Genomic DNA, 23,482 nt, shown 5'->3' with positions numbered 1-23,482 from the left:
TTTCATGATGGATGTGGTATCTAACCAGTTGCAGCGGCCCAACTGCAGGAGGCACAAACCGAAGAATTCATCACACGCACACGCAGACTAATTACAAATTGGCCCTGTGTGTGTGTGTGTGTGTGTTACCTTGTGCAGACACTCTGCAGTGTAACCAGTGCTTGACAGTGATCAGCTCAGCAGGGACCTGAAACACACAAACACAGACCGTCAGTGGACAACACTAACCGTGCCTCTGCTGTTAGCGCCTCCTACAGGCTGCAGTGTTCTTTACAGGAACAACAGGAAGAGAACAGAGGACACCCCGATGATGTTCCTGAGCTCAAAAAACAAGGTCATGGGCTCCGTCCTCTGGGGGATTTTGGATCTCATGTCTGGGAACGAGGAATCCTCGATTAACAAGCTTTTATAGTGCTGTTTTATCTCAGCTTTTACATGTTGAAGACTCTTTCTTTCTCTGTCAGTGTGTCACATGACCACATGCCCAGCCTGTCCATGTGTAGGTTATCCACTGGCTGATATATGTGTATGTTTATGTACAGGACTGGCTGTCTTTTCTATATTCTAACATTTTTATTTTGAAAATAAAATCTTATTTTGAAGGCCACAAGCTGAAATGTGTTTGACAGTAAAGCTCCTCTTTATGCTCCAGGAGCAGCTGGAGTTTTGAGCTGTTCATCCTCAGAGGAGCAGGAAAGCGACGAGAACATTTCATGGACGTCGACACAGATTTTAGTATTTGTTGTGTAAGACGGGAAGATTTTGTCCTGCTGCATCCGGAGCATCGCAAACAGCCCAGACAGACGTGAAGTGACAAGAAATCCGGTTCAGACATTCATGGTCTTTGTCCAACACTTTGGTTTAAGAGCAAACAACTAAGTGGTTTTATCACTTTCACTTCAGAAAAAGATCTGAGTACTTCTTTGACCACTGGATTTTCTGAAAACAATTGCTTAAAGGATAACTTTTGTTTTTTACAACCTGGACCTTGTTTCTAGCATTAAATACGACCGTTTACTCACCCAGACAACTTTGGTGGCATTTGGAGTCGTTTTGAAGAAATTAGCCACAGAGGAGCGGCGCGTATATCCGTATAATGCGAGTACTCGGGGCATCCATGCGCAGCCTCTATATAACGCATAATCTGCTGAAACTCGTTCATATTACAATATTTTGTTATGATATGCTGGTGCTATTCCCCTCTGAGCCCGTGGTGGCATGTTATTGACATCTGGCGTCTCTAGACAACTACCTCTGACGTGGATGATGTCATTACCGAACGCCGGGCGCTGCGAGCAGCCAACCACAACATGAATACGCAATAACGAACCATAGCTGTGCCAAACTACAGCTAAACTAGCCGACCGCCGGCTCAGAGGGGAATAGCACCAGCATATCATAACAAAATATTGGAATATGAACGAGTTTCGCCGCAGATTATGCGTTATATAGAGGCTGCGCATGGATGCCCCGAGTACTCGCATTATACGGATATACGCGCCGCTCCTCTGCGGCTAATTTCTTCAAAGCGACTCCAAATGCCACCAAAGTTGTCTGGGTGAGTAAATGGTCATATTTAATGCTAGTAATAAGGTCCAGATTGTAAAAAACGAAAGTTATCCTTTAAATCTATTTGTTTTGGTGACTAATCCTCCATCTTCAAAGTGTCGCATGTAAGAAAGCGACAGTAACATTTAGAATGAATATTAAAAGAACGGAGCAGCGTCAGAACGTCAGCTGTTCGCTAAACTGTTGTGTTCTTTTCTGTTTACTTTGACTGAAGTTGTGACGCGTTTAACAGATCTGACAGGATGTTTTTTCCACACTGTGGAAACGCACAGGCGCTCACAGTCCGCTGTCATTTGCTCACACACTCACTGTTGAGGATTTTGCATGTCAGCGCGAGTTCACATCAGGCTGATTTGGCCCCAACAGCTTCTGAAGTTTTTAGATTTCATATATACTTTTTGACTTTAATATAAGAAGAAAAGCCCCGTTATTTGAGCTGACTTTCATGCCGTTAATGGTTCTGTCAGAGCAGGTCTCCAGACTTCTGACGTCTTACTGCAGATCTGATCCCTCATGTGGTTTCAGGTCTTTTGTCTGATCGTGTTTCACCTCGTCGATCTGATACAGTAAATCTCTCTCGACAGAAAACACTTGTCTTGTTCGTGTTTCCTCTTGTTTAAAATCTGTGAACTGTGATCGTTCTGCTGCCCGAGGCGTCCAAAATGTTTTCATGTCACACAAACCAAAATAGACTCACATCAGAGGCTCATTAGAGCTCAGCTGTGAACACAAAGTGGGATCTGCCGGATCCTTGAGGCTGATCTACCTGCTGCAAAGGGTTTACATCCACTGAATAAACCCCAAATCACCACATTATGAAGCCCCACAAACTTCATGTACTCATGTTACGATATTCAACGATAATTTGACTCTGATAACAGCTACAACACCTGAAGCTGAACCAACCAATCACAGGCCAGATGGCTTTAATGTGAGATTATGTAACGTCTGCAGAACAGCGACCTCTGTGGCCACAAGTCGAAATGACAGGATGATGGGACGAGACATTTTAACACAAAACACCATTTAAAAGTTACTGACATTAACCTCAACATGCTGGTCATACCGCAAACACACACACACACACACACACGCACACACACAGTGACGGTCAGACAGTTGGCACGGTGACAGTGACACCATGGTAACAAGTGCTACTGCTCATCCTCCACCTGAGACTCTGTGATGCAGGCCTCGAGGGAGATAAACACACACACACACACACACAACCACAAAGCAGAGACATAAGAAAGAAACGAACACACACACACACACACACGCACGCACACACAGCTCCACAGGTAGAGTAATGGAACAGTAAATCAACATGGTGACAGGAAGTTGGCGAGGCTGACAGGAAATGGAGAATCTCTCCGGGTGGCTCTTCTCATCTCTGCTGCACATCACTGCAGAGTGTGTGTGTGTGGACTCTCAGAGCTGTTTACTGTCTCCCGTCCTCCTGATTTTTATTTCTATCAGCCGGTTTGTGACATTATTCGTGGCTGAAGTCTTTCATGTGGCTGCACTCTGTTATCGTCTCTCTGGATATTAATTTTTATTGTTGGAGCTCTGACAGACGGCTGGAAACACACAGCTTTGTTAATTCTACTCGTGTCTGAAAAGGCACATGTTCACACGTGTGCAGCAGCCGTTAAGTCATGTTATTCATCAGGTCCTGAATAAGCCCTGATCCTGATCCTGATCAGAGTCCTTTCAAAATCTGCTGATTCCAGGTCAGATCTGATATTTATATTAGCTTATGAGATAAAGTATGAATCTGACACACTGAAACAGCTGTAGCTACTAAATCAGACACAGTTTTTCATGAGCGTGATACGAATGCTGAAGGTCCTGGTTTAACGTTTAAGTTTAAGTTTACTGATAACTGTTGATATGAACTGAAAGAAAGTTAAACTGATCCTGATCCTCAGGATGGACTCGGAACGCTAATAAGCAAATGCTAGCATGCTAACAGGCTACATAAGATGGCGAAAATGGGCTGTTTTTTAAATTCACCCTCTTTTTACCACACAGTGCAGGATTTTTACGATCCGACATTTCATCTGAGTGTCTGAAATCTCAGAAACATAAGAAACATGCGGAGCCCCCATCGAGTCCAGCTCGTCACTGTGTCTGGAGCCTGAACGAGGCAGCGCGTTGAACAGCTGCTCGTTCACGTCGTCTTTGTGAAGCATCGCGATGCAGCGCGGCCTCGCAGAGCTGCCAGTGGTGGCTGTTCAGGAACAGCCCGTCCTTATTAACGCTGCGTTGCCGCTGTCCACCCTGATGGACGCCCGCTGTAGCTGGACTGTGCCTGTTTGACAGCACGCGCTCTGACTGATCTCAGGACTCGCCACAAGCTGCAGGCTGATCTCTAAAACTCGCTCAGCGTTGTGTCTGAACACACTTTCTGTCCGATACGTTTGATATGCAAATGCGCGGATCCCCGCCTACCTCGGCTGTTTGAAACGCTCGCTGCGTGAGAGCGCCATCGGTCCACCAGTGTTCCCCAGGATTCATTTCCTGGTCTTTTGCTGGTGTCTGCTGTAATCTTCCTCTCTGATTTAGAGTCTCTGAAACAGCAGCAGAGGAGAGCCGCAGGGAAGATTTAGTTTGTCCTCCGCAGAGGAGCGGACATTTGTCTTCTTTATTTATTTATCTTTTTTCTTCTTACAAATAGCTGAAGGCTGTAGGAAGCCGTGGTCATCAGTTACAGGCTCAGCACCTCCTCCTCCTCCTCCTCCTCCTCTTTCCTCTCACCCGTCCTCCACCTACACCTGGTAGCCCGCTGACCTGTCAGCACACAGGAGAGCTGTGTGTGTGTGTGTGTGTGTGTCGCTGTGGGTCCCTCAGGCAGTAAACTCTCCACCAGTGAAGCAGCTGTTTCGCTCTGAGGAGGAGGAGGAGGAGTAGAAGCAGCTGCCTCCGCTCTCTCTCTCAGCCTCACGGTGAATTCACGAATGTTATTTTACAGATCGAACGTTCAGCCTGAGCAAACTTGTCCGAACAACGTCGCTGCGTTCACTGATGACGTTCAGGTTTCACACGACCAGCGACCTCCTGGCTGAACGTCCTCCACCCATCCACCCCACCTGCTTCAAATGTGGACTTTCTTGCTCTTTCTACTACGTCAGCCGACTTCCTTCTTTTCTCTCATCATAATTACAAACAGTTTTTTAACATCCTGTCTTCACCGCTGGCCTGTCCGGCCGTGCTCGTGGCGAGGACGGCGAGGACTGACCTCAGCTCCTCTTCTGTCTGCTCACACTGTGGACTGAAAAAACACTAATCTCCTAAAAACACACCTGCTGATGTACAAACTCCTCCTCCTCCTCTTTAGGTTCCAGGATGAACATATTTATCACGACGGAGAGAAAAGAAAGGATGAGAATCGATGCAGCAGAACCAGAGATGTCCTCTTTTAAATTCCCGTATACCCATGATGCACCTCAACCACGAACAGCTCGGTCACAGGCCGGGGTTTGTGCTGCTAGCAGCAGCTAACGTAGCATGTAGCAACTACAGAGGTCTGGTCAGCTCACTCCTTTCTAACTGCAAACCAGCAGATTTGTTTCAGTTTCAAACCTCAGCCAACGTTAAATTGTTCTGCCACCGCTGACTTATTCAACAAAGACCACGATCAAAAGGCGACGTCTCCAAATGTCTCGTTTTGTCCCACCAATACTGTCAATATGTAGTTATATCACCTCACCTGTGTGTGTGTGCAGCTACATGATGTGTTCAAGTATCCAAACAGTGCTTTCTGCATCATCTCATGCTGCATTTTGATTGGCTGGTTTGTACATTTCCGACTGATTTGTCTCATGACTCTTTCCACTTCCTGTCTAAGCTCTCATCTATCCTTTCCTCTTCGCCCTATTTCTCTCCTCTTCCTCCCTTTACTCTGTCCATCCATAGCCTCTTCTTCCAGGACAGGATCTCTCTCTCTCTCTCTCTGTCTGTCTCTCTCTCTCTCTCTGTCTCTCTCTCTGTCTGTCTGTCTCTCTCTCTCTTTCTCCTGATGAAGTCAGCTCCAATTAATTTATTACGAGCTGTAAACAAACCAGATTCAGCACAAAGAGCTTCACTGGGCGACACAGGTTGATCATAACAAGAGACGAAAATACATCACATGCACTACTCTTCCTCTTCCTCCACCTCCACCTCCTCTATTTCCATCTCTCTCTCTTTTCATCCCCCTCTCCATCCCTCCGGGCAGTTCATCCATCCTGCCCACTCAGAGACAGAAATAGACTGATGGAGAGAAGGAGAGCTCTGCTGGGAGATGACCACTGGACACACACACACACACACACTCACATATACAGCGCTGTATGCTCCTATAGACACACACACACACTGTATGTGGACGTGATTCACAGCTGACAGCAGGTTTGACTGATATGCGCTTCGACTCTGTTGAATATTTATGTGCTGCTGTTTCTTCACACTCAGCTTCCAGTTTATTAAACACGGCGAGGCTCTAACCCTGATGAAGGGAGGATTTATTGCAGCGCTGCTGTTAGACCGCTTCAGCCGCTCCGCCCAATCAGCCGAGTGTGATCTGACACGGAGAGCCGCAACTCAACGTTTCCTCAATCCATCAATCGTCCAATTATTTTCATCAATTCATTTAGTGTCGGACAGGAGAGAGAGGTGTCAGAGCTCAAGGTGATCAAGGTTTCACCTGTCCGAGCAACAAAAGCCAAAGAGAATCAGTTCACTGTGATAGTGTGTGTGTGTGTGTGTGTGTGCTGCTTCCCTTCTCAGATCTTGAACTTGTACCAAAGCCAGAATGAACCTGTGACCACCTCACCTGTCCCTCAGGTGGGGGAACATGTCTGCTAACGTACAGTCAGTCAAAGCAGACTGCAGACTGAGGACCTGAACCTGGATCCTGTTGGATCTTTGGGTTTTTAGCCAGGCTAGCAGCAGAGCTCTGGACGTCAGTCAGTTAACGTCTTGACTGCAGCAGGCATAGCTTAGCATTTAGCTAGAAGCACCGCTGTCAGCGAGCTGCTAGCATAGACTTCAGTGCTGTTGTGTGTCAGAGCCCATTTAGTTTGATAGAAAATGATTGAAGTGCAGTGAAGGCTCAGTTTATACATCATTTATAACCAGTCGAATTGTTTTGGTTTTATTTCTGGTTGTCATTGCCTGATGTGGTTGAGGACTAGTTAAAGTCAGGCTTCAGAATCTGATCTCAGACCAGGCAGCTGTCACTGAGGTTTCTGTCTCACCTCAATAAAATGAAGGTGTCATGGATTTAGGTTGTGCTGCTCACAACATCGACATTTGTGAGTCAGTGTGACATCCAGTCAGCCAATCAGCTCTCAGATCAGTGCTGACGGCTGCAGAGAACAACATTTGAATTTTGCAAATAATTTCCTCCGAGATTTGGATCAACGTCACAAGAATTAAAAAAACAGAGCTCTGCCTGTCTGTCTGTCTGTCTGTCTGTCTCTGTCTGTCTGTCTGTCTCACATTCTGTCTGTCTGTCTGTCTCACATTATGTCTGTCTCACATTCTGTCTGTCTGTCTGTCTCACATTCTGTCTGTCTGTCTGTCTCACATCCTGTCTGTCTCACATTCTGTCTGTCTGTCTGTCTGTCTCTGTCTGTCTGTCTGTCTCACATTCTGTCTGTCTGTCTGTCTCACATTATGTCTGTCTCACATTCTGTCTGTCTGTCTGTCTCACATTCTGTCTGTCTGTCTGTCTCACATCCTGTCTGTCTCACATTCTGTCTGTCTGTCTGTCTGTCTCTGTCTGTCTGTCTGTCTCACATTCTGTCTGTCTGTCTGTCTCACATTCTGTCTCACATTCTGTCTCACATTCTGTCTGTCTGTCTGTCTGTGTCTCTCTGTCTCTGTCTGTCTCTTTGTCTGTCTCTTTGTCTGTCTCGCATTCTGTCTGTCTCACTCTGTCTGTCTGTCTGTCTCACATTCTGTCTGTCTGTCTGTCTCTGTCTGTCTCACATTCTGTCTGTCTCACATTCTGTCTGTCTGTCTGTCTGTCTGTCTGTCTCACATTCTGTCTCACATTCTGTCTGTCTGTGTCTCTCTGTCTCTGTCTGTCTCTTTGTCTGTCTCGCATTCTGTCTGTCTGTCTAACTCTGTCTCTCTGTCTCTGTCTGTCTGTCTGTCTGTCTCACATTCTGTCTGTCTGTCTGTCTGTCTCACATTCTGTCTATCTCACATTCTGTCTGTCTGTCTGTCCGTCTGTCTCACATTCTGTCTGTCTGTCTGTCTGTCTCACATTCTGTCTGTCTCACATTTGAATAAATTCAAAACCTGGTTTTAAAAGAATGATTTACTGTTATATATGCTGTAGGAATAAACACAGTCTGTTCAAACAATCTGAGGCATTTAGGACTTTTCTTCTCACGTATTGATTGATATATAAACCCACAACACGATACATCTGTTTCAGGATTACAGCAGCTGAAATTAAGATCAATACTGGCTGAAATGAAGATCAATGGAGCAGCAGAAACACGTTCAGGGACGCCGACACACAACTTCTTCAAACTGACGGTGAGACCTGGTTTCATTCCTCATCTATTTCTGAAAACAAATGACATACGGAGTGATGTCATCAGCCACCCTAGAATCCAATCAATCAACCAGCCAGTAAACCAATCAATCAATCAATCAATTAATCAGGCGTTCTACAGTTTCTAAGTGAAAATTGAAAAAGACGTCAGCGTGTCGACATTACGAATTTTCTGTTTCATCCACCTCTCTGTCTCCACTCAGTGATCAGAAACACATGTTTCACACACACACACACACACACACACGCACACACACACACACACACACACAGAGAGGAATGTGGAGGAGTGCAGGTCATGTGGAGCTCAACCAGAATCCTCTGCAGCTTTCTGTCAAGGTTTCAGAGTTCAGACTGAAACACAAACTCTTTAACTGCTTCTTCTTCTTCTTCTTCTTCTTCTTCTTCACTGTTTCACCTTCACTCATCTCAATCATCCCCCCACACACACGCACACACACACACCCACAAACACTGCTGTACAGCACAGAAACACTGAACAGGCCCGACACGCTCAAACCTGCAGCAGTTTTCAGGCAGTTTTACTGACTCACAGAACACCAAAGTGAAGACAGAGCTCTTAATGTAGATGAGTTTGAATATTATGGTCTGCAGCGCTGATGTGTGTCTCTGCCTGTACGTTTCAGTACATGTTGGTAGAAGGTTCAGTCATGGTCTGAAGAACACATGATTTACAGACCCTCGCTCTGCAGCATCCATCCATCTTAACCGGGAATCTGTCGGTTTTCATCCACGCGGCCGATTCAGATCAGAGTTTCACAGCAGAAAAACGACGTTCATGCTCCGAATTAATGCGAAAGCACGCACTCAGAATAAAACTAACCACACAACCAGCTACGAGACGCTGCAGCAGCACAGACGACACTGTTTCCAGGGGACATTAAACAGCGGCGAACACGCTTCAGGGATGACGCTGTGTGTTGGCCAACGAAAGACTGACCGAGAGGACTGCAGTCTTTCTGAAGGGCTGGAAACAGAACAAAACCCTGAGTCTGTGAATCCTGGATGAACATGAAGCACCATGAAGACTTGCACTCCAACAGTCTCTGTCTATGTATTGATCGGGGGGCGTGGCCCTGATCACAGTGACTGCGACGCTGTCTGGTGACATCACTTCATCCAGTCATTCATTCTGACGTCGTGTTCATGTTCGCTGCTTCCTGTAAACCCGATTTACGTACTTTTACTTTAATAATGAATCTGAATATTCCCTCCATCGCTGGTATGAAGTGACCTGCACCTGTAATTTACCACTGCAGGTGTTGCCTGAGTGAAGAGACACACACGTTTCCAGTCAGTCAGGAGGCGCTCACAACAGCAGCATCAACAGCGACAAAGATCAGAAGGCCGGTAACAGCGGCGCTGATCATTCACCCTCTGAGTTGGATTATAGACTGATGAGAAGCATGACGACGGAGGACCGACTGTCAGCCGTCCTTGAACGCACCGCGGTGACTTCACATGTGTGCCTGTGTTGTGCTGACGTGCTGAAGTGAATAATGGACGAACGCATCAGGCTGCTTGTGTGTTTTCATTGTTTGGGTCCAACCTGCATCATTAATCAGGAATGTGAGAGTGTGAGGCTCCTGTTACTGGGTCACAACAAGGGAGTGAACACACACACACACACACACACACACACACACACGCACACACACACTCTGCAGTCCAACCACACCTCTCTTCAGACCAGAGAAGGCTCAACACCACCACTCGTCGCCTTGTTACCGTCAGATCAGATCACCTCATCTGGATTAAAAACACCATGAAACAAAGTGACGGTTTCACTGAGATCAACACGTCCGATGCTTCATGTCTTCAGATGATCGTTTCAGTCCTGACTGCAGGAGAACGGCTGAAACATACGTTGCTGTGATGAGTCAGCGATGAACGGGAAGACGCTTACCTGCCGCGTGCGTCGAGTCTCCTGCTGTGTTCAGTCCTGCAGAGACAAACAGAGACAGAAGAGACAGTTAGGAAGAGACGACTGAAGACTTTGACGACCACATGGCGAGTCCAGCTGCTTTCTGCTACACCACAAAACGCTGCTCGGCGGTGACGGCTCTATGTCGCTGTGTACTTCCTGTGTGTTCCTCAAACAGATCATCGGTCCGGTCACTGAGAGTAAAGATCGGGTGATTTGTGTTGCAGCAGTGAATGCACAGTACGCCTACAGACGGACCTCAGATCAGGAAATCAGGGCCGTCTGCGTCGCGGCGACCTGCAGGTGCATTCCTGGTCGTACCTGCAGCGATGATTTACTACAGACGCATAAATCAGATTAAATCCAGCTGCTTTGTGTTTGTCTGCTTGGTTCTACTCATCGTTCTTTGTTTGAAAATGAAATAAATGCGACAACACAGCCGAGCAGGACTGAGCCGGGTATTTGTACAGCCTACATGCTGCATCCAGAGAGCTGACGCAGCGCCACCATGCAGCCGGCCGTGGGACGGACCCAGCATTCAGTGCTGCAGTGCAGCTTCTCGCTGAGAAAGAGACCGTGTGAAATGATTTCTGACACAGAAGTTTCCAGAACGCAGACTCGCTGAACTCAGATCAGATCAATCAGCTCAGACGACAAACAGCTGTCACTCATTAACATGAAGTCACTGACGACAGAACAGAGCGAAACTCCTCCAAAGGTCACTAACGAAGGAGGAAGCTCCACTGTGAGACGGACAGAGCGAGACGTCGTCTGCCTGTCTCATCAGGGTCACATGACCACCAGTGACGTCAGCCGCAGAGTTCTGAATCAGGACCTTCAGTGTTCAAAACCTTCGACCAGACTCAGAATCAGCAGATCTAAGATCATCTTCATCCACAACCTGAGCCGCTGTTCACGAGGAAGAGGAGCGTACACCAGCACACACACACACACACACACACACACACACACACACACACACACACACACACACAGTGTTTCCAGTCTAAACTTCCTGCAGACGACCTCTGTGACCCCAGTTTTAAAGACCCAACAGCACTGTAATAAGAACACACAAAATACAGTAGAACACACACACACACACACACACACACACACACACACACACACACACACACACACACACAGAGCCTGGTCAGGAATTCTTCTCACGTCCACCTCAAATCCCTCGAGTGAGAGGGAGCGAGGAGGCGATGAAGAGGAGGAGGAGGAGGAGGTGACTGAAGGCACATTTACCATCTGTAATCAAAAGAACTCCATGTTGGACTGTCGCCTCCCCCCTCCTCTTATTCTCCCCTCCTCTCTTTCTCTCTCTCTCTTCAATTTCCTTCCCTCTGTTGCAAAGCATGACCGGCATACTGATGGCAGGATTACACACACACACTCTCTCTCTCTCTCTCTCTCACACACAGACACACACACACACGCACACACACGCGCACACACACACACACACTTTCTAGCCAGAGAAGTAATGACTTTCTGCCTTCTCTCTCTCAATTCGCTCCAAGCTGCCAATTCCCACTGGGTCGCTGTGTGTGTTTGAGTGTGTGTGTGTGTTTGAGTGTGTGTTTGTGTGTGTGTGTGTGTGTGTGCGCGCGTGTGCGTGTGTGTGTGTGTCTGTGTGTGTGTGTGTGTGTGCGCGCGCGTGAGTGTGTGTGTGAATGTGAAAGAAAAAGAAAGAGCAAGAGACGCGAGGGAGGTGATACAACATCTCCAATTAGCTGGGCTGGTTGTCTGTTTGGGGGGTGGGGGGTTGGGGGGGGTGTCAGTGTGTGTGTGTTGGCTGGGAGAGGATAATAAGACCACACAGTAGAGATCTTCAGGCAGGTCGAGGACTTGAACCTGAACCTGATCTCTGTGGTCCACCTGATTCTGGATGAAAACATGTTCCCTGCTGCAGCTCTCTGCATGCTTCTGTTGGTCTCTGTTCGAGTCTCTGTGCATCCCTGTACGTCTCTTCTCATCTTTTGTAGTCACTGTTGGTCTTTACATGTCTCTGTTGGTCTCTGCTCGTCTCTGTGTGTCTCTGTTGGTCTCTGTTGGTGTCTGTTGGTCTCTGCTCGTCTCTGTTGGTCTCTGTGTGTCTTTGTTGGTCTCTGCTCATCTCTGTGTGTCTCTGTTGGTCTCTGCTCGTCTCTGTCTGTCTCTGTTGGTCTCTGCTCGTCTCTGTGTGTCTCTGCTCGTCTCTGTCTGTCTCTGTTGGTCTCTGCTCGTCTCTGTGTGTCTCTGTTGGTCTCTGCTCGTCTCTGTGTGTCTCTGTTGGTCTCTGCTCGTCTCTGCATGTCTTTGTTGGTCGTAGATGATCATGAAGTCTGCTTTCTTGTGTTTTGCGTGTCTCTGGCTGGACTTGAAGCTCCGTCCTCTTTAAAGTGTCTCTGAGCTCTCTTTGTCCTCAGTCTGCAGACAGTCGTGTGTCAGAGCTGCCTAATAAATGCAGATGATTTGAATCAGCGGCCCAGAAGTCTCTGAGTCACACCTCGTGTTGTCAGTCCGATCATCTCACGTCTTTCTGAGCGGATCATGCACACGGAGTAAACCAGCTCCACGGACCATAAACCTTCAGACTGAGCGCCGCGCCAAGACACAGAGGGTTCACGTCGGCCTCAGCGAAGTCCAACCAGACGCCGGAAAAAACAGGACACTCTTTTAATTTGACTTCATGAACGTCCACACGAGGAAACGGAGAAGCTGCAGTGATCTTTAAATCTGTGTTAGGAACACGTTACAACAGATTACAGATTAACGAGCTCCAGATTAACGACAGGAGGAGACGCTATCGTTTCATTTCAACATTATTCTACTTTTATTACTTCTGCTGTCCTGTCTCACCTTCTGTCCCTTCTTTCCTTTCTCTCAAACACAAACGTTTCCCCGACCAGCGACAGAAAATAACTACAGTTTGATATTTTCAGGAGTCAGTGATATGGGGTCAGAATTTTAAGTGTTGAGACCGAGTGCGTGTGTGTGTGTGTGTGTGTGTGTGTGTGTGTCCGCTCCTCATCTTCATTTTCCTCTCCGCTCTCCGCCCTTTCTTCTCTCGTCATCTTATTTTTACATCTCAATATCACAAATCACACTTTTCCTCGAGGGGGCTTTCTGATCCGTACAACGGACGACGCCCCCAGCCCTCGGAGCCTCGATGAGGATCAGGAGAAACTCTCCCTCTGAGAGGGAAAGAGTGGAAGACAGCTGAGGAAGACAAACAGACGAGGATCCATCTTCAGGACGGACAGACAGGAAATAGATGTTGTTTGTACAGAATAAACCAATATAGTGAAATGACCCTCGTGAGGACAAAATGAAAGAAATACGCTGAACATAAATCTCCACTCCTCCTTCCTGGTATCAGTCCTTCATATCTTCCTTCCTCTCTGGCAGATCGACATTAATTCTCCTGTTCTGTTTCAGTGTTTTCTGATTCGAGGCCACCGGCCTGAGGTCGGGGCTGATACCCTCCACCGGCTGGTCCATGCTTGTGTCCGTCCATCGCTGGCCCTTCTTCTTCTGTTACGTTTGGGGGCAGGTGGGACATATGCAGAGCTGACAGACTGTATTTTTGGGTTATGGGCTGTATGTGAGTAAGAATACAAATACTCAAATATATTTCACTCAACACGTGTTTTGGTTTTAATGCTCGTACTGTTTAATAGACTTGAGTTGAAACACCCCCGTTTTCTTAACTTTGAACTGGCCCAACCCAACGACTGCTGGGTCTAATTAATCAACATTAGCGAGAGCCCAGTCAGCACCCCCCAGCTCTGAGAGGACTTCTCTGCAACACGACTTCTGATTTGAAAGAAAAGCTACCACAAGTCGGTGGAGTATTTTGGGATGGTGTCAGTCTACGGTGACCGTGGTAACAGTCACCTCGACCACCAACAGGTTTCCCCACAGGACGAAAATCATCTGTGACCTTCATCTGAAACACACTTGGCTTCCTGCTGCTGCCTGTCTTCACCCTGTTCTGTCAGTCTGAATCACTCTGCTCTATTTCTACTCAGTATGTCACAGCTAATGAAGCCCTGTGGACACACACACACACACACACACACACACACACACACACTGACAGTGACCCAATCAGAGCCTCTCCTGGAGACATCGTTGGAGAGTTGAATCCTCTTCCTCACTCTTTGTGTGTGTTTGCATCCTGAGGGGCACCATGAGATCACGTTTGACTGCTGCTGTTTTATTCAGCAGTTCTACTTTTAAACAATGCGACACACTCGGTGACACCGGCTGCTGCGAGATAACTACACATCGTTTCATGCCGGGAACACATTTTCAAATTACTGAAACCTACAGAGAGCAGACGCCGAACTGAGCGACGATTTCCACCAAAATACACAAATACACGGCATGAAAAATCCTACAAGATGAAATCCTGCGTCGATGAGATGTGGATTAAAGCTGAGACTCCACAGTGAAGTGGGCTTCATGTGATCTGATGGACCATGAGCTCCTCTCTCTCACAGCACTTCAGCTGGTCATTTAGTGGCCATCAGGTTTGTGGTTAACATCCTCAAACATGTTACCCAGCGACACTTTGCCGGACTCAACGCCAACCGATCCGGACTGGAGCAGAACCGGCTCAACTCGGTTGAAGCAGTCGTCACACTGACCATCGCATCGACGGCTCGAACGATGCTCTTATGATGGAAGTGAACTCTGCTTTGTTTCAGAGTTTCAACAAGCCAACGATCCAAGGAGGCCTGAGTCAACCCTCCAACGAGCTAAACAAGAAAACATGTCGTCGCTTTCCAGAGCAGAACCGGTATGAGCATCGGCTTCAGTAAAACAAGATCAGCGCAGCGAGGTCGGATTGAAGCACCATCACTAACTGGCTGCGAGGAAAGCTTTGTAGCTTTCAGTCACTCTTCTTCATCTTTATGAGTGGATGGAATGTGTCACCTGGACAGGAGAAGAATGAACCTTCAGGTACAAGATGCAAAGATGCTGATCGAGGCCGTAAGAAACCAGCATCAACTGTTAGTACGACTCCCCACGAAGGCATCTGTCCTCCTCGTCGTAGCAGCAGTACAACTCATCTCTCCGCGTCCTCAACCGTCAGAGTTCATGCGACCGCTGGAGACGTCCGTCTGGTGAACGTCAACGCTGTTCCCAGACCAGCGCCGCCTCTCCTTCTAACGACGCTGCACGATCCAGAATACGATCAACTTTTTTTAAAAGAGCAATTTGAAAGCCCATCTGAGCTTTAACGGCCCCCCATCACAGATTCAAAAGACAGATGACTCAACCGCTGGCCCCCGCCCCACGGCGAGGTTACCCCACAACCCCCGACCCTCCCACCTCCCTCACAGCTCTGTCAGACAGTTGATGCAGCATCCATCCATCATTCCGCCTCCATTTCTACGTGTTTTCATGCTCAGGTGACAAATACAGAAAAAGACAACATCACAGGTTTTCCACTGATTCTTTTTCTTTGATTTTCTCTGGAAGAAGACCAGAAACAGCCGAGAGTGTAAAAACGTGACTGCACATCTCATCAGAAATGTGGATTTAGTGCTAAGCTACTCTTCCTGTCTTCGTCTTCACTCTGGCGTAGAGCAGGATGCTCCACAGTAAAATAACGTCCAGCCTGCAGAAACTGTCGGTTTAAAGCCGCTCTATAAAGAATTCACACTCATTTAAACTAAAACCTCTTTCTCTCCCTCGCTTCCCCCCATCCTTCTCTCTGAAGGTCAGTCGCTCCAAAGCAGCGGTCTATAACGATTACCAATTTCATCAATTCTGCTACAGCGAGGGAGGATGGGGGGAGGGCTTTATCATGTAACAGCACAAGGAGGGCGAACACCAATCACAGCTGCTCTAAGATAAATAAAAAAAACAGCTTTCTGACCTTCTGTCTAACTGAAACAAAGTGAGAAGGACAATTAAAGTGCAGGAGATTTATGAGGTGATTTATGAGGCAGTGATGGAAAGTCACGCTGGAGGAAACACTGCAGCATGTTGCCTTCAGAGGCTCGTTTCCAGCGCCCCCGACAGGCTGCGGAGTTTATTACAGCCACAGTGCAGAACATACTGATGATCTATTCTTTGAAATGCAATGCTTGTCCTGAAGATGGCGCTATACAAAAGCTCATGGGCTCATTAAATCCTCTGGAGAGCAGGAGTGAGATCACTCACTCACTGGATTTTTGTAGTGATGGTGGAGCTGGATTAAAGGTCAGAGTCCATCGTTCTGGTTCATCCTCTCAGGAGCATGAAGGCTGTCAACACACCCTCCGCCACAACAAAATGTTTGGTGGATGCATCAGTGTTAACGACTTTGTTATCCTTCCGTCCTTCAGATATTCATTCGGTGACATCAGTAACAGACGTTAAGAACGTGTTTTACTGCTCCAGGTCCTGGACTTCTTTCAGATATCAAACCTTCAGCTGCTACGTTATCAGAAATGTAACCAAAGAAGAATGACAAACCATGAGCTGGGAACATTCAGCACATCCAAGGTTTTAAAAAGACAACAACATCACCCAACATGATAACACATAATCCAGGATTTTAATCCAGACTGAGGTCACGAGTCCAAGACCCCCACATCCACCACATGCCTCGCTTTTCAGAAAACTGACAAAACTGACAAACGTGTGAGAATGTTTTCAACATTTAGCTCCAACATGGTGGAAAAGCTGGTTCAGCAAAGCAAAACCCTCAATGACGGAAAGTCTCCAGAGGCGAAAATTCAGACACACACACACACACACACACACACACACACAGAGTGCACTGCCTCAGTGACTGTGTGTGTGTGTGTGTGTGTGTGTATGTGTGTGTCAAAATGCCTTTCTATACGACAGAAGAGTCCCTGCTGTTCTTTACAAGTCTACATGTGACCCCGGGAACCCAACACTCACACACACACACACACACAAACTCATACACACACACACACACACTCACATGCACACTCACACACCAGCACACTTCGAATCACTGCCTTTCTAAATTAATCAGTATTAGAAAGAAGAATAAAGCGAAAGAGAAGAGAAAATGTGAGAAAAAGTAAAAGTGACAAAAACAAAGTGAAGCAAAGACTGTGTGTGTGTGTGTGTGTGTGTGTGTGTGTGTATTCCTTGCAGGCTCAGGGCTGCAGCGGGTTCGAAGGTCATCCGGCTGTGTTGCCATGGTATCGACCTTGGACCGCTCGGTGGTGATGTCACTGCGTGCGTTCAGCGTTGTGCTCAGCGGCACTGCAGCAGCACAGTTAGCTCCTTCACTCCAATTAACTCCTCCGTGAACATTAGGGGCATCATAAACGTCGGCTTTATGGCAGAGCAGTTGTATTGAAGAGAATTACGTTGTAGGGGTGTACCTAATAAACTGTCCACTGAGTGCATGTTTTCATTGTTTGTATATTGACAAGCTGAGCTTAAGTAGACGGGCTAAAACTCCACTTCTTTCTTTTTTATTTTAATGAGCCAGAAATGAGTCGGCTTCTTTGAAATACATCATAAACTGACAGACGAGACTTTATCTTATCTTAATTTCTCACAGAGTTTTACTTTGTGCTGCACTGAGTGTAAGATAATACACTTATAATATCTTACATTATCTTATTGCTTTATTGCCTTTTATTGCTTTTTAAGCAGCTTTGCTGCAGAAACAATCTCCTGAGATGTGAAGTCCTGATTCAGGACTAAAGGAGACCTGGTTTAACAGTCAGGACCACAAAGATCTGACAGGATGATATTCTAATTTTAAGGTCAGGGTGTGCAGCTTTTTGTCCTTTTTAGGTTCAGTCTGTACTAAACACTGAATGTGATTTAGAAAAACACACTGATAATAAATAAGGGCTTGTTTCATTTCTATGAATTGATGTTGTTTTCTTATGTTACACTGAGCACATATATTAATAAACAGGTTAAAAACACGAGGAATGTAAAGCTTTCACAATGAGTCTGAGCTCACGTGGAGTCACAGTCACATGACGCGATCCATCTGATGGAAGAGGCAGTTTGACAACACTGGAAATACAGAAACACACAGAACAGAAGGTCCAGAGGTCAAAGGTCAGCAAAGAAGAGAAGCAGCTTAGGGTAACAGTGTCATTATCAGGATACACACACACACACACACACACACACACACACACAGTATGTTGTGGGATGTCTGTTCTAAAGCTGCTCCACTTCTCTTTTCATTGTTAAATAAACTAAAGACAGAAGAAGCTAAAATCCTCAGTCCTCAAACTTTCAACAGCCATGAACAGAGCGCACACACAAGCACCCACACACACGGACACACACAGACACACGCACACACGCGTACACACACACAGTGTCTAATCCTGTCATGTACTGACACAACACATGGCCGTCAGTCAGACCACACATCCAGACATCAATAGAAACCATCAATAAACAAAACATCAATAAGAAGCGTTACAGACCATAATTACAGTCCTTCAACTCAACAGCAGCTCACTTCATTAGAGAGATGTGACACAACAGAAGTGGATGAAGCTGTGAAGTGATCTAAGAGGTTTAATGGACCTGCGGAAACTTTGATTCATGTGAAAACTGGTCCCCACTGGAATCCACAACGCCAACAGAACCTCATGTTGTCAGTCAAATGATCGAGAAAGGTTCAACTGGGGGCCCCCATATCCGTGAGCCAATCGGAGCAGACCACGGTGCCCATACATGATGCTAGAGGTGGTCTGTCGGAGAAGCTAACACTGACATTAGCAGGTTGGAGAGGCTAACACTGACATTAGCAGGTTGGAGAAGCTAACAGTGACATTAGCACGCTCGAGAAGCTAACACTAACATTAGCACGCTCGAGAAGCTAACACTAACATTAGCACGCTGGAGAAGCTAACACTGACATTAGCACGTTGCAGAGGCTAACACTGACGTTAGCACATTGCAGAGGCTAACACTGACTTTAGCACGTGGAGAGGCTAACACTGTCGTTCTGTGGGGCGTTCTTGATTCCTGTTTGTGTTTCATTCTGAATGAAAAGTTAAATTAGCCGTGAAAACAGAAGCAAGTTTGATTTGGGGACTGTCCTGTCTTTTCATTGGCTGTGTGTAATCTGTGGACTTTATAATACACATTTTAATGTAATCGTTTCTGACTACTGTCAGTAAATATATTTATATTTATGATCTGAAATGTTCATTTGTTGCCACCTGCCAACAGTTAGGAGAGTGTATGAGGTGTGTGTGTGTGTGTGTGTGTGTGTGTGTGTGTGTGTGCTAATATTTGAAGAGTTGGGGTCAGTGAATGTTTACATTCCAGCGGTTGCAAAGTAGCCATCAGCCTTGTTTACCCTGCTGTGTGTGTGTGTATGTGTGTGTGTGTGTGTGTGCGTGTGTGTTTGTGTGGCTCATGTTGTGGGGACATAAACCTTTTCACACAGTCACACTGTGGGGACTCGACTTCTTTATGGGACAAAATGCAAGAAACCCTGTAATATGAACCATCGCATTTTAGGGTGCAGACTTTGGTTAAGGTAGGGGAAGGGTTAGGGTGAGGTAAGCAGAGGTTCTGGTGATGGTAAGTCTCCGGGAAATTAATGCCAGTCAGTGTAATGTCCTCTGAAGTGATGCAAACACGCATGTGTGTGTGATAGATGGTGGGAACCCAGTGACCAAATTGTAATGGCTGCTGTCAACAGAGTTCCCGCCAACGCTGACCACTGCAGCTCTGTGCACACACACACACACACACACACACACACACAGACACACACACACACACACACACACACACACACACACACACACACACACACACACACACACAGTACAAGCTCCTGTAACGTTGTAGACGAATCAGAAGGCTTGGACTCTGCTCTCAGACGTCTCTGAGTCATGGATCTGGTCTGACTGTTAAATCGTGTCACTATCAGATGAGTACAGGTGTGTTCAGACTGACTTATTATCCTTAAGGCTAACATTGGCAAGATGACTTCCTGCAAACTGACTGCATGAACACACCAATAACTGAGCTGTTAATGGGTTTTGCTTCTTGTGAAACAATGCTTATGTCTTACATGTCTGTCCAGACCCATATAACACATGTAGTGAAGACTCTGAAAGAGTGTAATTAAAGGTGTTCAGTGTATATGCTGGTGACATGGAATCACATAAATAAACAGGATCTGAGAAAAGATGCCACAGTTATTCACGTTAGCATGACATAAATCGCAGAAAATCCCAACAATAGAGAAGCTGGAACCACAACATGTTTCAGTGTGCAGATTGCTACGTCGCTAAAGCTAACATCTGTGCAGCTGTTTGGGGTAAAAACCTGTGTTCATCAATTATCACAATGTTTTTGTTCAACACTTTTACTTTCTAAATAATTCTGAGGTGAGAACCACATTTTATTTGATATCTACACTCCTCCTGGATGTTTTCCAAACTCTGGTAATGAAATCCAGAATGCAGGAGTTTTACGTGGTCCTGACGCTGGTCTACAGCTTCGATCCTCACTAAAATATCTCAAAAACTACTGGACGAATTGCCATGAAAATTGGCGGCCATGACCCCCCCAGACGATGAACCCTACTGAAGCTGGTGACGCTTCATCTGACACCAACCGTTCATCCTGAGGGGAACACGAACGTAGTTAACGAAGTTAAGGGAGAGAAGTCAATAGGATTCATCCTCTGGGAACCATGAATGTCTGAACAAAAGTTTATCCATCAGTAGCTGCAGAGACATTTCACTCAGAAACAAAGTGTTGGGTTGACCGGCCGAATGGCCGAAGGTGTGACACTGCCTCTCACCTGCTCACACGCTCGTGCTCACAGCCTGATAAACCCTCAGCGACACAACGTCAACGCTACGTTTGTCGTACGTCTCTCGCCACACGTTTCCCAAAAATGAATCTGAAGAAAATCCTTTTGCTCGACGTTAGCACAGACCTGTTCTCTGACACCTCCCTCTGCACCATCCGTACATTTACTCCACCCTGTCTGCTGAGGACGAACACAAAGTTTGGACTTTAACAAATCTTAGATTTTGTTTCTAGAGTCCCTTTACTGTTTGCTTTTTAATTCTTTCTATTTATTTAATCACTTTCATTGCCTGCTTTGTATATTTAAAATCCCTGTGAAGCCCTTTGTTACATAGTTAGGAAAATAGAACATAAAAAAAAACATTAGAATAAAGCAGAGCTGGGTGGAACAGCCTTCCTCCCTCCCTCCCTTCCTTCCTTCCTTCATTCATCCCCCTTCTTTCTTTCATTCTTTCCTCTCCTTCCTCCCTCGCTCTCCTGACTGACCTCAGTGTTGCGCAGCTAAAACACACTCCCACGTGTTCTGCAAGCAGGAAGCAATAAACACACACACACACACACACACACACACACACACACACACACACACACACACACACACACACAAACACACACATTCAGTTAAAGCAGCACGTGAAACACACTGCTGCAAACAAGTGTGACAAGTGTAAGTACAACGTGGCCTCAAAACTAATGCGAGGAGCACATCAGCAAAGTGGAGCAACACACACACACACACACACACACACACATACACACACACACACCACACACACACACAGTAACAAAGCTGCTCTGACTAACAGCTCTGACCGCAGAAACTGACACACAGTGAAGTAGAGCAGAACTGAGTATCTCTCTCTCTCACACACACACACACACACACACACACACACACACACACACACACACACACACACACACACACTTTGCAGATCAGTCCATAAATGATGACCTCAGAGCAGCAGCAGCAGAGACGTTCTTGCAGAAGCATAAAAGCTGAACCGAACCGAAGCAGAACAGAGTAGAAACAGCCCCGTACCTCCTGCTGCCGCGTCTCCTCCCTCAGGAGCTCCTCGCTGTCAGCAGGTGTTCTCCTCTCTGACCCCAGAGCAGCGGGAGGAGGAGGAGGATGAAGGCTCGGATCACACAGTCATCTCCTCATAAAGCTGCTGCTCCTGTTAGCCACAAAACTTGCGCTCACACTAACATGTCTTCCTGCCTGTCCGGAGAGGGAGACTGTGAGTTTGGAGACGGAGACGGAGGACGAGGAAGAAGTCTGTCTCTACCTCTGCTCGAGCGCTGTGACTTTCTAATACTCTCCTCCCTCCTTTCTCTGCCTCTGTCTAACGGCGTCCCAGAGTTCCTCAGTGCAGCCGCCGCCGCCAAGCCGCCGCTGGTAAAGCCATCTGTTGCAACAAGTCTGCCTGCCTGCCTCTCCACTTTCACTCTCCCTCCCTCCCTCCCTCGCTCGCCTCCTCTCTCTCTCTCTCTCTCTCTCCTCTCAACCGAGAGAGAGGAGGGGGGAGGGGCCTCGTCCTCGCTGTGAACCAATGGGGTGGCTCAGAAATCCCTCTCCATGACTGGAAGGGGAGGAACCAGCAGCAGAGAGGACAAAATGAAATAAATACAGGAGGGAGGGAGGAATACAGGAGACGAACACACACACACACACAAACACACACACACACACACACACACAGCAGATGGCCAAAAGTATGTGGACAGATTCTTTACTGTCCCATTACTTTGAGCGCAGGGAACACAATGATATTATAGACAATAATTATCCACCGCTCAGCGAGCAGGGTGACGGCTAAAAGAAAAAAAAATCTAGATTTGTTTTTTTTAAGCCACACGAAGAAGTAGTTTAATGTCTCCTCTGAGCTTTCAAAAGCCTGAGAAAATAACTCATTAAGGTTTTCTCAGATTGATCTTGAAAGAAGCTGCAGAGCTGTGGACTTTGGGAAATGAAGTGAAAATGTGGGCAGAGAGGGAAATTATTGGTTCCATTATGGGAGGTGTCAGATCCAGAGGATTTGGAGTTTGAGCCATGATAGTGACTCAGTGGTCGGATATTTGATTCTTTCTGTGAGCTTAGTGATGATTGCCATTCATTTTTTCCCTGCAATATGTACAAAGACTCACATTTTAACATACTTTAAAGGGGCTACTTTTGCAAAGCAGTTGACCAAGCATGATAAGGAGAAGTGTACCGCGTGGTGTAGTGCATATTTAAAAACTAATGGACTCATGGACAGCTATTGACTGTCAGCACCAGATGATGAAGATGAAGTACAGCACAGCCACTTTAATGAGCTTCAGCAGCGAGCAGAGTAGAATTTCCTTTCACTAATTCATCTGCTCCTGCTGTTTGTGTGTCCTGACATGAGCCTGATATCTGCAGACAGCTGGTTAGCTAGCATTAGCTATATGGCTACGAGTCAGGATGAGACTGAGCAAATTAAAATCAGCACGCTGTCAGGTCGCCTCTGAACCAGAGGAAGCGTCTCGTCAATAAACACGAACAGAGCGCAGATCAGATCAGAGTCCGCTCGCCACAAGACAGTCCCATAACCTGCAGCAGATCAGCACAGACTTCAACCAGGCTGGACTACCTC

The 23,482-nt window shown here is 46.7% G+C and overlaps 1 protein-coding gene across 5 annotated transcripts in view; it reads right to left on the bottom strand.

Moving 5' to 3' along the window:
- sulf2b (sulfatase 2b) overlaps positions 1–22,281 on the bottom strand; it is a 66,934-nt gene extending 44,653 nt beyond the window's left edge. For 4 of the 5 annotated variants that reach the window (XM_041944886.1, XM_041944890.1, XM_041944889.1 and 1 more), the window contains exons 1-3: positions 21,904–22,281; positions 10,050–10,085; positions 130–187 (exon numbers count right to left, since the gene is read on the bottom strand). The gene's annotated coding sequence lies outside the window, so the exon portion shown is untranslated. The remainder of the gene's footprint in view (positions 1–129; positions 188–10,049; positions 10,086–21,903) is intronic. The other variant, XM_041944888.1, reaches the window with a different exon arrangement.
- Positions 22,282–23,482: the final 1,201 nt, after the last annotated feature.

The sequence above is a fragment of the Chelmon rostratus genome, chromosome 10 (genome assembly GCF_017976325.1).
Source record: "Chelmon rostratus isolate fCheRos1 chromosome 10, fCheRos1.pri, whole genome shotgun sequence".
Classification (NCBI taxonomy): Eukaryota; Metazoa; Chordata; class Actinopteri; order Chaetodontiformes; family Chaetodontidae; genus Chelmon; species Chelmon rostratus.
The sequence above is the reverse complement of the archived record's forward strand: the minus strand, read 5'-3'. Positions and strand labels throughout refer to the sequence as shown.